This window comes from Silene latifolia, chromosome 1 (genome assembly GCF_048544455.1).
Source record: "Silene latifolia isolate original U9 population chromosome 1, ASM4854445v1, whole genome shotgun sequence".
Classification (NCBI taxonomy): domain Eukaryota; kingdom Viridiplantae; phylum Streptophyta; class Magnoliopsida; order Caryophyllales; family Caryophyllaceae; genus Silene; species Silene latifolia.
In genome coordinates, this window is record NC_133526.1 from 145,147,006 (window position 1) to 145,166,106 (window position 19,101).

Below are 19,101 nucleotides of genomic sequence, written 5' to 3' on the forward strand. Positions count from 1 at the left end.
GTATGTAGAGCCTCCGGTTGATTCTTCTTCTTACTCCTTCCGTCGCCTTACCATGAGGAAGAAATTGTACTCGGATAGTGATACTGTCGTTTCGTACCAAAAATAAACCTAAAAACAACTAACAGAAGCTAGCAGCAAGTAGGGTAGATCTCCACAGGGAGGCTAAGTTGCTATCTATCTTGTTTAATTCGGTCTGTCAGGGTGTCACAGAAATGGAGGTTTTGATTGTATTGACTAAAACTATTAAGAGGTTAAGGAAGGAGAGGTAAAAATAGAAGGATTTAACAATAAAGAGAAGGGAATATGCTAGGAGTCGGTCCACCGTGGCAGCTATACTATCGGAAATACTAAGGCAATTAGACTATTGATAAGAAGAGCTATGGTCGTCACCTTTCGGTCCTTCAACCGCCCTAGAGCGTAAATAGCTTAGCTTTCACCCTCACTACAATACCCTATTGTAATTAAGCAAGCCTTCCCTTCCAATCTTTCGATCCAGGTCGGGGTTAACTAAATTTATTGGTCTCCTGCATGCATTCATTCGACCAGATAACAATTAAATTGCCTAATACAATTCTTATCGCAGGGCTAATCTACTCAAGTCAATTAAAACATGCTACCACGGCTTCCCTAATCCTAACATACTACGGAATTAGCTAGACATAATAAAAGGGGAAACGAGAAATAAAGGAAGAACAATAAACATAAATAATAATTCAAGAAGAAAAGGAAGAGAAAGAATTAATACTGAATTATTGATCCGGAATTGAGAACAAAAGTAATAGTGAAAGTGACAGAGGAAAAGTAACATGCGATGATCCCCGGATAAAAAGTGAGAGAGTTTAAATGACGTCCTAAGCTTCCTATTTATAAGAAAATAGGATTAGCTAAACCTAATTGACGGAGAATAACTAAAAAGCCCAGCCCGAAGCAAAATCCACTCGATCGAGTGGATTAAAACCACTCGATCAAGCAAACCTAACCAGAAACTGCTCGATCGACCGAGAAAATCACTCGATCGAGTAAAGGCATAAAAAGAACTGGTCGATCGACTAGATTAAGTGCTCGATCGACTGATTATTCATCCTAAAACCACTCGATCGACTAGAAAAGCACTCGATCGAGTGGATCTTGACTTCAGCAGCTCATAATTCACGTTAGTTTGACTTTGACTTGTCCTTTTAGCTCCCGAAACAGCTTCACGCATCCCAAGACAGCTATAATTTCTGCTCCAAATCTACTCTTCCTCCAAATGCATGCAAAACGGACGGCAAATGGCCTGGTTTAACTACTTTATGGTCCATTCCTTCAATTAAGACAAAGTACACCAAAGTAGCATATACGGGTGATTTCGTAGCATAAAACCACGATAAAAGCATAGAAATACGTGCATAAAATAGGCTAAAAAGACTATATAAAATGCACGTATCAAATCTCCCCAAACCAAACCTTTACTCGTCCTCGAGTAAACTAAAATGCAACTAATGGAACGGAAAAAGATAACTCAAAGCTAGCTACAAATGCCCACTTAAGCCGATTTAATGCAAGCGAACTACTCTTATAGCAAACAGTCAAATGCAAACGAGTTATAGGACGTTTATAAATAAAGCTGAACCGTCGACCTTGCAAGACCTTTAATAATGGACTCTCACGGGTCACTCTTCTCTCATGAAGCAAAGGGTGAACATATATATGTAAGAGAGAAAGAAAAATAGCCGCTCACCTAAACTACGACCCACATAAACATGCATGCAACTAATATGATAGACAATTCTAGCTACCAAACATACATTCCAACCAAACAAGGTCCTGTCACAGCCGAGGGCTTACAAAAATATGGTAAAGTGAGGCAATGGGTAAGAAAAGGCAAAACATTTATGGGAATGTGGAGGTATAGGTGATCAAGCTAGTACCTAAACAGAACCATATGAGACGTATCCATTTCCAACTCAATTATGAATAAAGCACATGCCCTTCATTTGGCATAAAATCTCACCAAACCGAACTAGAAAATACTCCTCAAATGATATAGATAAAGCATAGGAGTGAAACCGTCAACAAATCAACATCTCTTTTTTTTTTCTTTTTCTTTCTTTTTTTTTTTTGAATTATTCTCGGTTTCTCTTTCTCTTTCTTCTTCTTTTTTCATTTTCGAATTCCCTTTTTTTCAACTTCTTTTTTTTCTTTTTCACGTCTTTTTCATCATCCTCCTTTTCTTCATAAGTTACCAACTCCGAATCAATAGATGCAAGCCAAACTTGATACAATAGACAATATACCGCAGAACAATCTAAACTAGCTTGACAAGGCAGGCTAAATTTGGAATGTAGCTAAAGGTCAACTGGAAAATTTGGCTAATGTGGAGTTTATGGGTAAAAACGAAAGAAAAGGGAATGTAAGCACCTCCTTGCATGTGACACCAACCACTAACCCGAATGTATGACGGCAAAAAGCAATTGAATTTCATATACGTGCAAATTAATGATACATGACATGCAAGGAGTAACTACTCACAATCCTACATGAAACTGGTCACAAATGACACCAGTTTATAAGGCTCTAAATCTTAGAAATTATAAATAGGTTGCCAAAATTTCAGGTCAAGTCTATTCGTTCAACTAAATTAAACATTAACTCGTAGATTATACAAAAGACAAAGCTAAAAGATAACAGTTTAATGCAAGGCTTAAGCAAAAAGACAGTTATAGTGCAATATCATCATTGAAATCTACCGTTCCGACTCAACCTATATGCTAAATTAAACGTGAATTTTTTTTTTAATTCTAACAATTTTTTCAATTTTTATGGAATTATAAATTTTATATGAAAAATAAACTACAATGCATACGGAAATAAACGTGATAACCGAAATTCAAATGAAAACAAGATGCAGACACAGATATGGATGCATAACCTCCCCAAACCAAACCGTACAATGCCCCCATTGTACCAAAACATTGAAAGGAAATGCAAACTAAAGGAGAAAGAGAGTAAATGCGGAAAACTTACAAGATAACGCGAATAAAGGGACCTCCCCAAACCGACCATGAACATGGGAGGTTGCTAAAAGCCCGGAAAACCGTCTCAGGAATCTAATCCAAGTCAAATACACCCGATAGCAATCGTACAGCAGCTGATCGAGTAGAATGGGCATCCAAAACCGCTCGATCGAGGAGAATAGCAGTCGATCGAGTGGTTTTCTCTCTGCAGGTGGTCGATCGAGTAAATATTTCACTCGATCGAGTGAATTCATCAGCGAAAGTGCTCGATCGAGTAGAAAAACTACTCGATCGAGTGATCCTCAATGTGTTTCTGCAAAACGTAATTAAAAACAGCCAGTAAACTAACTAAACAAGCACACTGAGATAGTCTATGGTATAAAAACCATTTACTACAACTGAAATTAAATAAAAAGCAAAATAAAATCTCCGGGTTGCCTCCCGGGTAGCGCTAGCTTCAGTGAGGTCCCAGCTCGACCTTCTTTTCTTCAAACCCCTCTAATTAGTCACAATCAAAACAGCCCAACGCGCGCAGTATCAAATCATACATCTGCGCATGTGCTACACAAAAGCATAAGTAGCACCATAGTGGAACAAAAGTATAGGAATTAAAGATGTTTAACCGTTTAAGTCTAACAAATTTCCTATATGAGCTCCTAAATTTATCCACATAATAGAGGAGCGCGGGAGCAATTGTCAATAAAGTAGGGTATCGTATCAGATTAGCAATTTGGACATGATAAGTACGGTGAAAGGCAGTTAAATTATACGTCCACATGGGAGGGGGTATGGCATTAAAAGAATTAGCACGAATCAAATGAGGCAATATGTTATTAAGACAAACAATAATAAGATTATTGTCTACTACCTCAGGTTGGTCGCTCTCAACAACGAAATCACTGACAAAGGAATGCATTACCTCATCCGTGCTAGGAGCAAATACCGACTCAGCTGTTCTTTCGTCCCCCTTAGTGGAATTCGCCCCGTAAATCTCGGCCTCAAGTGTATCCGACTCGGCTTCGAATAAGGGAGGTTCACCGTATCCATTATCATCCTCAAAATCGTCATCTAAATCAAACCCACATGACGAATCATAGCTCCCAATGGCCAATTCAGTCGATCGAGCAGAATAATCACTCGATCGACCAATTTCCTCCTGAATTCCACTCGATCGAGTGGAAATATCACTCGATCGAGCACTTTCTCCTGGAAAATCACTCGATCGACCAATATAAGTCACTCGATCGAGTGATTCCTCCTGTACAGGGCTGAAATCTTCGCGTAAGGCATTGAAATATGATAGAAACTCGTCATCCGAGTCATAGAGGTCATTCTCGGCATTGGGCAACATGGTTTCCTCAGGGGAAAAACCGCTCTCAGCAAGGTATACCTCTTCTTCTTGCATCTCAGCTGCTAAGTGAGCAATGTCAGTTTCGAGCTTAAGGAATCGAGCGTCCATATTTCTATCACTCTCTTGCACTCTGGATACAAGCATCCCCATTAAATATGTCAGCTCCGCGATCTCTTCTGTCTGTATCTCAGCTGCTAACTGAGCAATTACAGACTCGAGCTTATCAACTCGCGAGACATATTCTTGCGCTTGGAATGCAAGTGTCTCCATCAAGGATTTCAGCTCCGCAATCTCTTCTTCTTGTATTTCAGGAAGACCTTGTTGCGGTGGCCATTGATAGGGTGGATGTGGCGGCACAACTACAGCTGCATTGTGCTCAGCAGTACCACATCCCCAAGATTTCTTCCTTTCCCAACTAGCAGTTCTTTCAGCTTGGGCTTCAAACTGAGCAATTAGTCGGGAGACAGATGTCATCTTGGCAAGAGGGATCGAAGGTACTCAAGCCTTCCCTTCGATAATCTCCCTCAGTAGCCTGTCTAATAAACCTGTAGGTCTATCAAAACAGCACTAAAGAAAAAGATAAGAACGGCCTCAAGGTACTTAGTCTTCCCTTGAGGCGAAAAGACAAACAAAATAAAACATATAAAAAGCGTCGCCTCCCCGGCAACGGCGCCAAAATTTTATACTGTCGTTTCGTACCAAAAATAAACCTAAAAAAAACTAACAGAAGCTAGCAGCAAGTAGGGTCGATCTCCACAGGGAGGCTAAGTTGCTATCTATCTTGTTTAATTCGGTCTGTCAGGGTGTCACAGAAATGGAGGTTTTGATTGTATTGACTAAAAATATTAAGAGGTTAAGGAAGGAGAGGTAAAAATAGAAGGATTAAACAATAAAGAGAAGGGAATATGCTAGGAGTCGGTCCACCGTGGCAGCTATACTATCGGAAATACTAAGGCAATTAGACTATTGATAAGAAGAGCTATGGTCGTCACCTTTCGGTCCTTAAACCGCCCTAGAGCGTAAATAGCTTAGCTTTCACCCTCACTATAATACCCTATTGTAATTAAGCAAGCCTTCCCTTCCAATCTTTCGATCCAGGTCGGGGTTAACTAAATTTATTGGTCTCCTGCATGCATTCATTCGACCAGATAACAATTAAATTGCCTAATACAATTCTTATCGCAAGGCTAATCTACTCAAGTCAATTAAAACATGCTACCACGGCTTCCCTAATCCTAACATACTACGGAATTAGCTAGACATAATAATAGGGGAAACGAGAAATAAAGGAAGAACAATAAACATAAATAATAATTCAAGAAGAAAAGGAAGAGAAAGAATTAATACTGAATTATTGATCCGGAATTGAGAACAAAAGTAATAGTGAAAGTGACAGAGGAAAAGTAACATGCGATGATCCCCGGATAAAAAGTGAGAGAGTTTAAATGACGTCCTAAGCTTCCTATTTATAAGAAAATAGGATTAGCTAAACCTAATTGACGGAGAATAACTAAAAAGCCCAGCCCGAAGCAAAATCCACTCGATCGAGTGGATTAAAACCACTCGATCAAGCAAACCTAGCCAGAAACTGCTCGATCGACCGAGAAAATCACTCGATCGAGTAAAGGCATAAAAAGAACTAGTCGATCGACTAGATTAAGTGCTCGATCGACTGATTATTCATCCTAGAACCACTCGATCGACTAGAAAAGCACTCGATCGAGTGGATCTTGACTTCAGCAGCTCATAATTCACGTTAGTTTAAATTTGACTTGTCCTTTTAGCTCCCGAAACAGCTTCACGCATCCCAAGACAGCTATAATTTCTGCTCCAAATCTACTCTTCCTCCAAATGCGTGCAAAACGGATGGCAAATGGCCTGGTTTCACTACTTTATGGTCCATTCCTGCAATTAAGACAAAGTACACCAAAGTAGCATATACGGGGCATTTCGTAGCATAAAACCATGATAAAAGCATAGAAATACGTGCATAAAATAGGCTAAAAAGACTATATAAAATGCACGTATCAGATAGCTTTGCTTCCACCGAGGCTTACTGGGCCGCGAGATTGGCGGAGGAAGGTGATCCTCACATCCGTTGGGTGGTGTCGTAGTGGCACTTGAGGTCCTTCACGGGGTTGCACGCTTCTGGTGCTAGTCCTCGTTCTATGATGGTGGTGGGTTTGAAGGTTGCTTCCTTCATTTATCCCGAAAGGCTCATGAGGCAAATGGGGCGTCAACAAAAGGTGCCCGCTCAAGATACCCTTGTCGAAGAGAATGTTTTCCGGAACTCCGAGCTTGTGGAGGTCTTCGAAAGATGGTGGGCCACTCGGCCGCTTCAGGAGGTGCAAGACCCCGTTTCCAAGACATGGGTGACTCCCGCTTATGTCAAGTGGTCAAGAGCTTCGTCCTTGGAAGAGAGGTTAAAATTCCGTAAGGACGAGGCCGTCGACTTGAAGTATCGAGAGGTTGGCACGGCCAACCGTGCCTTCTTTGAGGATTATGTTGATAGAGCTAGCCCCGATGTGACGAGACCACCAAAGTGGAGAAGCTCGGGTCCCAAAAATGTGATGGGCCATGCATGGGCTCATTTCGGGCCGAACATGGGGCCTTGCAATAGACCGGAGGCCGTTGCCGTTGTAGATCCGTTGAGGATATGTTCTGAAGAGGAAATCCGTGCTAGACGGGCCAACAAGAAGAACAAGGGGAAGATGTACCCCCCGAGGGAAAAGGTAAGGGTAGAATGGAAGAGTGAGGACCTCCATTACCCACTTTATTATTATGTTGTATTATTGTTGTGAGTTTTTGTTATGTTGTACTAGCTATGTTTTGTGTGTTTTGTGCTAGTTTTATTATGTGAGGTGTTTTAGTCGACACCTTAGTTTTGACAAGTTGTAGACTCGTCGAGCTTTATTTGTTGTTGGAATTGTAATCCCTCCCATTATTAATTAAATAAGAGGATTGCTTGTGTCAAAAATTGTGAACGCTTGTTTCTTCCATCCATTTTATAAAGGCAATTCGATATGAATCGTCCTAAACGTTTGCACTTGGGAAAGTGGGATTTTTGTGGGAAGGGATAAAGGCTCATTTTTGGTATTTTTTGTGGGGAAAAGGGAATGTTGTTCCCTTTTTTTTTTGGGGATGTTTTTTGTATGTGGGTTTTTTTTATTATGGGGATGGTTGTATCCTTCCTGTGTAGGAAAGGATTGCCTACGTATCCACCTGGAGAGGTGAAATTAAACCATGATCGTAGTTCGAAATGTTCTGTAAATTTGATTGGGTTTTGTGGTTGTATCCCTCATGCATAAGAGGGACTGCCTACGTATCCACTTGAAGAGGTGAAATCAAACCATGCTCGTAGTTCAGGGGTTTTGTGAATTTGTTTTAGTGCAAATGGATGTTGCCTTTGACAGATCAAAGGACATTTGAAACGGGCATGGTGCCACAACTTAGACTCAATAAAACATGCAATTTCAAATCAGAAAGCGTTGAGGAACTTGACTTGAAATAGGGTTAATGTGGTTGCTAGCTGTAAAACTAGGCTGAGGTCGTTGGTTGCTATAGTTCAAGGGTAGTATTTCTTGAGTTGGTCTAGGTTGGTCGGGTTTGTAAAATCCTCCCCGTCTAGGTCACTCAGTCTCACTGCGCCCCCGAAAGTATTTTCTTGTCCAGGTATGGCCCGGCCCAGTTGGGTTTGAATTTTCCCCTCGGATCGACGGGTAATGGTGCTCGGACCGATTTGAGGACAAAGTCGCCCTCCTTAATGTTCCTGGGTTTGACCTTCTTGTTGAATGCCTGTTGTATACGTCGTTGGTATAGCTGGACGTTGTGCAAGGCATTGAGTCGCCGCTCGTCTAGAAGAGTGAGTTGCTCGTACCTTCGACGGGTCCATTCCGCCTCAGGAACTTGACTCTCTAACAAGATACGCAGAGAAGGGACCTCTAACTCTACCCGTTGAACCGTCTCTATGCCGTATGCTAGGTAGAAGGGTGTGGCGCCTGTCGGTGTTCGAATGGAGGTTCAGTATCCCCAGAGTGTGAATGGGAGTTTGCTCGGACAATCGCGGTAGTTGTCTTGCATTTTCTTGATAATGGTGACAAGAGTTTTGTTATTTGCCCCCACCACTTCGTTAGTTTGGGGACGGTAAGGGGATGATCGATGTCGTTTGATCTTGTATTTGTCCAGCAAGGCCTGAGTTTCCGCCCGGAAGTGAGAGCCTTGATCGCTGATGATTTCATGGGGTACCCCATATCTGCAGATGATGTTGTTTTGGATTAACTTGGCCACTTGTTTGACGGTCAAGACTGCATATGACTGCGCTTCTACCCATTTGGTGAAATAGTCGATGGCGACGAGGACGATACAATGCCCCTTGGTGCCTACCGGGTTAACTTTCCTGATGATGTCGATGCCCCAGGTCGAGAAAGGCCAGGGTGATGTCATGGTGTATAAAAGGGATAGTGGTATATGTTGTATGTTGGCGAAGATTTGGCAATTGTGGCAATGTTTGACGTAGTTACGACAATCGCTTCCATGGTGGTCCATTAGTAACCTAGCCGCATGATTTTTCGGGTAAGCATCATTGCACTTATGTGAGGGCCACATTCTCCGTTGTGGACCTCTCCCATGACTTTTTTTGGCTTTGTGATGGTCAGTAGGAGAATCTCTTGGGGTGTTCTTTAGTATAGTTGATTTTGGTTCATCACGAATTGTGATGCAAGTAAACGGATGGCTCTTTGTCTTCTTGGGCCAGGGTAAGGAGGGAATTCGTTTTTGGTTTTGTAGTTGAGGATGGCTTGGTACCAAGGTTCGACATGGCTTTCCTCGTCGTTGTTGATGGCAAAAATGTGAGCTGGCTCGCTCCTTCTCTCGACACATAGGAGCATCGATGTCATGTCGTAAGGTATGTTGACGAGCGCGACATGTTTTGCCAGGGCATCAGCATATTGATTTTCCTCTCGCGGCAAATGGAAGTAGTCGACTTGGTCGAAGAACTCGGCCTCTTGATTGATCTTTGCTTGGTAAGGTGTCACTTCGGAATTTTCATGATCCGGACACCTGATTGATGATGTGCGAGGAATCGCCGTGGACCCTCAGCCTCTTGATGCCAAGTGTGATGGCTTCCTGTCGGCCGATGAGGCATGCTTCATATTCAGCGGCATTGTTGATGACGGCGAAGTCTAGTTTGCCCGAGATCGGAACATGTTCTCCCTCTGGTGATATTAGAAGGATTCCTACCCCGAAGCCTCTCATATTAGATGCACCATCGAAGTATAGGTCCCATGCGTCGGAGTCGGCACAAAGGATGTCTTCGTCAGGAAGTGACCATGTGTCGGTCGTTGGATCCTCGTTGACGGGATTTTCAGGCAGGAAATCAGCGACTGCCCTTCCCTCGACAACCTTGTGGGGTACAAACTTGAGATCAAACTCGGACAGCATGAGTGTCCACTTAGACAGCCTTCCGTTTAGTACGGGTTTCTCGAAGATGTATTTGATTGGGTCCATCTTGGAGTAGATGTGGACCGTGTAGCAGAGCATGTAATGCTGGAGCTTCTTTGTTGACCATACTAGGGCAAGGCATGTCTTTTCCAGTTGGGTGTACCTTGTCTCTTACTCAATGAACTTTTTGCTGATGTAGTAGATGGCTCGTTCTTCGCCGTCGACTTATTGTGCTAGCATTGCTCCCATGGCTGTGTCGGTAACAGTTAGGTATAGGGATAAAGATATCCTCGGTTGAGGTGGCATGAGGACAGGAGGCTTGGATAGGATTTCCTTTATCCTGTCGAAGGCTTTTTGACAGTCGTCGTCCCAATCGGTGTGATCGGAGGCACGAAGCTTCTTGAATATTGGTTCACAAATCATGGTAAGCTTGGCAATGAAGCGGCTGATGTATTGGACCTGACCGAGAAATCCCCGAATCTCCTTCTCGTTCTTAGGCCGTGGCATTTGTTGGAGGGCTTTGATTTTGGTTGGATCAATCTCAATGTGTCTTTTGCTGACAACATGTCCCAAGAGTTTTCCGGAGGTGACCCCGAATGCACACTTCTGAGGATTTAGTCTCATGTTATATTTCCGCAGACGAGCGAAGAATTTTCGAAGGGCACCGATGTGGCCGTCCCGTTCTCTTGACTTGACGATCATGTCATCGACATATACCTCTACCTCTATGTGAATCATATCATGTATGAGTGTGGTAGCGGTTCTTTGATAGGTTGCTCCGGCGTTGATGAGACCGAAAGGCATGACCGTGTAGCAATATGTACCCCACTGCGTAGTGGATGCAGTCTTGTGCATGTCTTCCTCAGCCATTTTAATCTGGTTGTACCCAACATACCCGTCCATGAATGATAGAAAGGCGTGATCGGCAGTATTGTCCACCAGAATGTCAACATGTTGCAAAGGGAAGTCCTCCTTTGGACTAGCCTTGTTCAGATCCATGAAGTCGACGCAAACCCGAATTCTTCCGTCTTTCTTCGGTATAGGCACAATGTTGGTTACCCAGTTAGAGTATTCAGACGCTTTGATGAAACCAGCCTTGAACTGTTTATCCACTTTTTCCTTGATTTTCAGGGCCCATTAAGGACGCATTCGACGCAGCTTCTGCTTCACTGGTTTAGCTCAGGGCTTAATGGGTATCCGTTGTTCCGTAATTTCCCTGTCAATCCCAGGCATATCTCTGTAGGACCAGGCGAATAGGTCCTTGTATTCGTGGAGGAGGTCGATGAACTGTTGTCTTTCCGAGGGGTCCAGGGTTGTCCCTATCCTAAGTTCTTGAGGTGTGTTGTCGGTTCCGACGTTAATAGGTTCGGTCTCCTCAATGACAGGGGTTCTGGTTTCCCGTTTGTCAAGTTCTTTGGCTAAGTGAGGTGGGTAGTCACTCAAGTCAAATTCCTCATAGTCATTTAGAATTGCATTGCAGTTAAATTGAGACGAGTCGTAAGCAAACTTAGCGTTCATTAAGTTGACACGAGCGAAAAGCTCGGAGAGGACAGACATGTCATGGTCTGTCAAAGGTTACACAACAGAGGAGGTGGCCCCTGGAACAGGCTCCAGGTTGTCACCTTTCATGGGAGTGGGGGTGACCCTAGTAGACTCAGCCTCAGCCACGACTTTATGATAAAACAGCAGGAAGGAGACCTTGACTGGGACATCAGGAGTGTTAGGAGCTACGACAGACTCTGACTCCGACTCAGACTCAGATTCAGATTCTTCTTCACTTCCCTCTTTGAACATAGGGTCTTCTCCAGTTGTGATCTTGAGAATACGGCGTCGGCGATCAGTCCACTTGACGGTCTTCCTCCAGCCTTGTGCAGCTCTCCCCGGGTCAGTGTCGGAGATCAAGGTGGTTTGGTCAAACTGGTTGTCCTTCAGGGCGATGTTGATGATGTCCTCATAGTCGAGGTGCTTGATGTTAACCTATCCAAAGAGGAGGGTGACATCTTTTCCATCGAGGCATGACGATGGCTTAGACTCGGTTGATGCAGCTTTGGTGTTGTCGGGGATGAAGTAGCAGCCTTGGAAGACTTCCACACCCGGGTACCTGGTCTTGGCCATAGAGTCATAGATCGGCTCCGGAAAGCCATGGTAGAGCTCGAACTCTCCCTCGAGGACAAAGTATCCATTGAGAGTCAGATGATAGGGACGGGGGATAACCCCGTGCTTCTTGCGTTTTCGAACTAGGAGGTTCATCTCCTGGATACCTTCATCGGTAGGTTCACAGCCCAGTCCGAGGGGGATGTTGGGGACTTTAGCCTATTTTAAGGGAGGTAAGGTATCCTTCAATGGATTGAGGGGAAGACCCGGGAAGTTACCCTGGCACATCATGATGCGGTTGACTGTGAGGTTGGCAAACGGGTCACAATCAAAGGGTGTTGATTCATCAGTTATGGCATTCACGGCTTGGAATCCCCAAATTTCATTATCATCTTCCTCAATGGCTTGGGAGGCTATTCCCTTTCTCATGACGGCTTTGATCGGGGAAGCCGGAATCGTGATCGTTTTCCCGTTGAAGGGGACCCTGATTTTCTGGTGGAGAGTTGATGTAACTGTCTTGACGGCGTGAATCCAGGGACGTCCCAGGAGTATATTGAAGGAGGCATCAAAGTCGACCACCTGAAAACTGGTTTGCCTTTCTAGTGGTCCAGTTGCGACAGTTAGAGTGATAAGCCCTGCGACCTTACGACGAGTGCCGTCGTAGGCGCGTACTCCTTGATTTTTCGGGACCAAGTCAGCTTCCTTAATACCCAGTTTGTGAGCCGTCTTGAGAGAAATGACATTCACAGCGGACCCGCTATCCATAAGGACCATGGGCACATTCTTCTTGAGACATTGTACGGTAATGTACAGGGCAAGATTATGATTGGCTCCGAAGGGAGGGATATCCTCGTCAGAGAAGACGACCGGGTTGTTCAAGTTAGGGGCGTCCCTTGTCATGTGTGCGACTATTTCTTCAGAGGAGGAGGTGGAGGGCACAGTTAATTTTCCCAAGGCCTATAGCAAAGCCTGTCGATGCTCAAAGGATGTCGGATCAGTTGTCAAATTGAGATTTCGGCTTTTGCCTTCTGGAGCTACTTGAGGATCGAATGCTCGGGAGCCTTTGGTTGAGTGCCCATGTCCAGGACGACTTGGTCATTCATTGTTGGAACGACCGTTGGATTGTTCGGGTTATGATAAGGGCGTCCGGATCGGGTAAGGTGACCGATCTCCTTTGCCTGCTTCCCTGGGATGATATAAACATCCTCAACATCATCTCTCCAGATGCCATTAATTTCCGAATTCCGATGGTACCTTGGAGGGGTATTCCTCGGTGGACAGTTTTGTGAGGGACATTTTTGTGGGGGTGATTCTTGTGAGGGTAATTATTGTGAGGCTGATTATTGTGGGGGTGATTATCGTGAGGTGCATGCCAGAATGGTCGCGGGAGCAATCCATCCTGGTGAGAGTAGTTTTGGGCGCTTGGGGGACTTTTCCTCAAGCGTGGTGGTGGAGGATTGAAGATAAGTTGACGGTTGGCATCGTCAAGTCGGGTGGTTCTTTCAGAGAGACTGGCTATGGCTTCCTCAACCTGTTGGAACATGGTGAGCGTAGTTGTGGCACTGAACACAAATACCCCGTCCGAGGGATCTTTTTCCAAGGCATTCATCTCGTCATAAACTGGCAGGATCAGGTGTGAGCAGTCCAGGGTCGGCTCATCGTTGGAGATAGCGTGGATTCCCAGAGGGTTTGTTTTGTTGTTCGGCTTAGTTAGCGGGGGTAAAGGCAATTCCCCTTTTTCATTCATGTCTTGGATGATGTGTTTGAGTTTGAAGCAGGTTTCCGTATCATGCCCTTTCCCTTGATGGTACTGACAGTAGGCATTGGGCTTCCAGAAACGGGATTTCTTAGCATCGGTCGGATCCGGGGTGGGTCCGATTGGTTGTAACTTCCCCTGGTCCATTAGCCTCGTTAGAGCACTTGCATAAGTTGACCTTATATTAGTGAACACTCTCTGGGGGCGCTCAACTCTCTTGGCGGTTGGTTCAAGGAGGATGACCTCATCAATCTTGTTCGTTTGACTATAAGGGCGAGATCCGGTTGATGTGGATCCTTGGTAGCCTCTACCAGTGGTTTTGGCTAAGACGCCCTTCCGGAAGTCATCTTCAATGCGTGTCCCAAGGATTTGCAGATCCTGGAAGGTCTTAATATTTTGGTACCTCAGTAGATTGGCATACACTGGGCGGAGATTGTTGACAAACTTTTCCACGAAGGTTGATTCACTCAGCTTGCTGACCAGCTGAGTACTTACCCTCCTCCAACGGGTTAAGAACTCGGTGAATCCCTCCTTGTCGTTCTGGGTTAGGACCTCAAGAGTACGGGTGTTGGCGTGGATTTCAACATTGTCGGCATATTGCTTGGCAAATTCAACTGCGACCTCATCCCAAGTAGTAAGGTTCTTCGAATCAAGGGAGTAGTACCATTGGCGAGGGATCGGTTCCAGAGAGGATGGAAAGATCCGGGTGAAAAGTTCCTGTTTGACCCCTTTTATTGCCATGTAGTCTTTGAAGGCACGGATATGATTGAGTGGGTCCTCCACTCCTTTGAACTTGGGCACATCAGTCAGAGTAAAGTTGTCAGGTAATTGATCCCCAACAGGTTCGAACCTTCGGTTGTTCTCAAGATGGATATTGTTACCCCGGCCTAGGAGCTGTTCTTCCAAGAGCTTTAGCCTCTTCTCAGTTTTAGTCAAAGGCGGAGTGTTGTGTTCTCCAGGCCAGCTTCTTTGTTTTCCAGGGTGTCGATACGGGTCTCGACGTGATCTAGGGTGACCTTAAGAGCGGTGAGCAGGCTTGTTAGCTGAGCGGTCGTGGCATCTCTGTTGTTATCATTGTTGTTGTTGTTGACAGACGAAGTTGAAGACGGGTTCATGGCTCTGAGGCAGGAAAATGGCTCACATTACAACTCGATCCGACACGGCTCAAAGTCTGAACGCATGCAACATAAAGGACTAGACAAAGATCAGACTCAATAAGACAAGGATGACCGTGTGTGGTACCTCGGTGCTGACTCGATTTATGACGTGGCGGTGTTGACCGAACTTTTGACACGCGTCCAATGTAGTGGCATGGCACCATTAGATCAGTCTCGTGGTAAGACGACTCATAAGTAAAGACCCATAAGTACGTTTGCTTCGACTCGATAGACACGAGGCGGAATTGGAACGGTGGACTGAAGTTTTTGAAAATAGAAATTTCCAAAAGGATTCATTTGTCGCTTTATGGACGGCTTCCGATGATAGAGTTTCCCGCAAGCCGGCCAGTTGAAAGGGTTGTCTTGAGTTTATTTGCAAAAGACGGCTTTGAGTTTGAATCAGCTCAAAAAACAATGTATTGTCTCCCAAGACGGTTTTTTGAAATTCAAAATTGTATGTTTTGAAAATCGAGTTTGAAATGTTTGAAGAGGTCTCGGGGACGGTGCATGGTCCTCGGGATCTCGAAAGTGTCTCGAGAAAAGGGTGTGTGCTTTTCTTAGGTTTTGAAAGAGCCATTGTCGGCGCAAAAACGGGTTAAAATCCGTGTCTAGACAAGGCGATTATAATTGCGTAAAAAGGCATATTAAAATGGTTATAAACACCGGGTTTGAAAATCGTCATTACGACGGCCTAGAAAGGCGTGTTAAAATGGTTATAGAAACCGGGTATGTAAAATCGTCATTACGACGGCCTAGAAAGGTGTGTTGAAATGGTTATAAAAACCGGGTTAGAAAAATCGTCATTACGACGGCCTAGAAAGGCGTGTTGAAATGGTTATAAAACCGGGTTTGAAAATCGTCATTACGACGGCCTAGAAAGGCGTGTAAAAATGGTTATAAAAACCGGGTATGAAAAATCGTCATTACGACGGCCTAGAAAGGTGTGTTGAAATGGTTATAAAAACCGGGTTTGAAAAATCGTCATTACGACAGCCTAGAAAGGCGTGTTGAAATGGTTATAAAAACCGGGTTTGAAAAATCGTAATTACGACGGCCTAGAAAGGCGTGTTGAAATGGTTATAAAAACCGGGTTTGAAAAATCGTCATTACGACGGCCTAGAAAGGCGTGTTGAAATGGTTATAAAAACCGGGTTTGAAAATCGTCATTACGAAGGCCTGGAGAGGCGTGGAACGGCGGCGAAAGACCGAGGTTTGAAATGGCCATTATAACGGCGCAAAAGGGTATTTTTGAAAATTTAAAAATGACACAGAAGGACTTTGAAAGATCATAGATCCATATTAGACTCTCTAATAAAATTAATTTATCTCATAAATTATCATTTAGTTGATCTATGTAACATGCATGCTAATATGAAAGCATAAAAGGAATGAACAATTTCCTTACATTGAATTTGTGGTAAAAAGGGCACAAACTAGTTCACCTAACTAGCTTGTTCTTGAGCTTATACCAATGGAAAATCCTCCTTGCAAATCTTCAAAATAGAAGATCTCCTTCTTGTTGCACCCAAGAACTAACCCAAAAATAATAACATGTATGAACTAAAACTTGTTAATATTTTACCCTTTATTTTATTAGTAGTATTACTAACTAGTCTTAGTAATATTATTTGTGTTCTTACTAACAAGCTTAGTAGTAAGGATTATTATTTTAGAGAGAGGAATAAAATGTTCACATGCAAGTAGGTAGAGTAAAGAAGTGAGGTAGTGTGAAATGTGAACAATAGATGGAGTATATAGGGAAGGGAAGTGGCGGGTGGAAGGTGGAGTGAGGGAGTGGAGAAAGTTTGTCTTATATTTTTATCTTACATCACATGCAAAATGTTGTATAATATTAATTATGGTAGTATACAAAATAAGGTAAAATAATTATGTGAGTAATCATCCACTACACTTATTTTACACGGTCCACTTGACCATTTACGGGTCCATGTTGGTTCTTATATTTGTCGCACAAATCCGTGTAATTATTATTTTAAACATCGTATCATGTTTAAATACTTCCATAATTAATTCGTCCAATTCACTCCGTAAATATACGTATACCACTACACATATTATTTACGAATATTAATCACATTAATCAATTAGTACAATTTTAGTAAATTAACAGTTAATTAACTAAAACCCGTTTCCCAAAACTTGTTATTTAATTATCGCATAATTAAATAATTACTGCCGCTCCTCGAGTTCGCAACTCGAAATCTCTCTAAAAATAATCGACTAACCTCTTAGTCAATAAATCAAGGGACTAAACAAATTGTATCTCATACAATTATTTAGTTATCAATTGGGGTTCGTTCCTTTAGGTGTGACCGAAAGGAGTCAGTTGATCACCGCCGTCTTACGACAATAACGTCAAACTGTAGTCAGCCAACCGTTATCGATTTACGTTAATCAACTGACGAGGATCAAACAAATAAATATCTGATGATATTCCATTAATGAGATTTATTATGTTAACGCACTATTGTGGAGGACACTAACTCCAACAATCACCCACTTGTCCGACACAAGGTGTGCGCTACCAATTCTCTTGTCCGTTTTAATCTCCCACTCATTGCAAGGTGTCTTTCTGGTCGCACTTGCACATGAATACATCGCGAGTGGTTTTCTCGATCGGGAGTGTGACTACCTGACCGAAAAAATCTCTCACAGATTACTTCCGAGCGTGGCCACGCTTTTGTAGTCATTAACTCCTCGAGTGGCCTTGAGATATAGTTACCCAACGTGGGTGGATAATTCCTGTATGCCCTATTTATCCTATTACACAATACAGCTCACCATGACCTAGTAAATGCCCTCTTGGCCTCCAATCACGGCACGACCTAGGACAAAAACCAAAATCACTCGAAAACTGCACCTGCTCAGATAATAGTCTCAAGTCAAAAGAATCGACTCATTAGAACATCTTAGAGATCCCCGCCATGACCATGCGTCTATAATAGAACTTAGGGACTCTCTAAAAGATCACTGTCCAGCAAAGTGTCACACACTCTGCCTATGTAATCGACCAGTCATCACATATGACCTTATGGTGTTGAACAACCATCAATCGACTTACAATCTAGTCACTCCGAGACGTCACCTCATTAAGTGACTAGGGACAAAATACAATGTTCATCTTATTCACTTGAATAGTGTTCAACATTGTCTCCACAACTTATTCAGATAAAGAAGGTATTAAACTTTAGTCTCACTAAATAAAAGATTCATAAAAGAAATGAATGCGAAAACAATGAATGTGATTATCATATATATAATAAAAGATACACTATCCAATTATTACATATCCATAATCTAAAGAAAATCTGGTACTCGTCTCAATCCCATAGCGACGACATGACCATCATGCTTAGCCTTTGATAAAGGCTTGGTTAAAGGATCAGCAATATTATCATCTATCCCAACCTTACAAATGTCAATTTCCTTCCTTTCCACATAATCTCTAATTACATGGTATTTCCTTTCAATGTGTCTAGATTTGTTACTAGACTTAGGCTCTTTGACTTGAAAAATAGCTCCACTGTTATCACAAAATAGAGTGATAGGATCTTTGGCAGAATGGACTACTCCTAGCCCCTCCATGAATTGCCTAATCCAAACAGCTTCCTTCGCAGCCTCAGACGCTGCAAGGTACTCAGCCTCTGTTGTAGAATCCGTAGTAACACTTTGCCTGAAGCTCTTCCAGCAAACAGCTCCTCCATTTAGCATAAACACATAGCCGGATTGGGATTTCATGTCATTCCGATAGGTTTGGAAACTTGCGTCCGTGTAACCTCTTACACGCAACTCAGTTTCTCCTCCAAACACTAAGAACGAATCCTTAGTCCTTCTCAAGTACTTAAGGCTGTTCTTTACGGCTATCCAGTGACTTTCACCAGGCTTGGCTTGATACCGACTTGTCATGCTCAAGGCATACACAACGTCGGGGCGAGTGCAAATCACAGCATACATGATAGACCCAACAGCGGAAGCATAAGGGACGGTCTTCATGTGTTCAATTTCCTTAGGGGTAGAGGGAGACTGTGACTTGCTCAAAGTAATCCCTTGGCCCATAGGTAGAAATCCTCTCTTGGAGTCTTTCATATTAAACCGGTCAAGAACTTTGTCAATATAAGCTTCTTGACGCAATGCTAGTATCCTTTTGGACCTATCCCTAAAGATCCGGATACCCAAGATTCGTTGTGCCTCTCCCAAGTCCTTCATTTGGAAGTGTTTCCCTAGCCACTCCTTAATGGAAGTGAGCGATGGAATATCATTCCCAATGAGCAATATGTCATCCACATA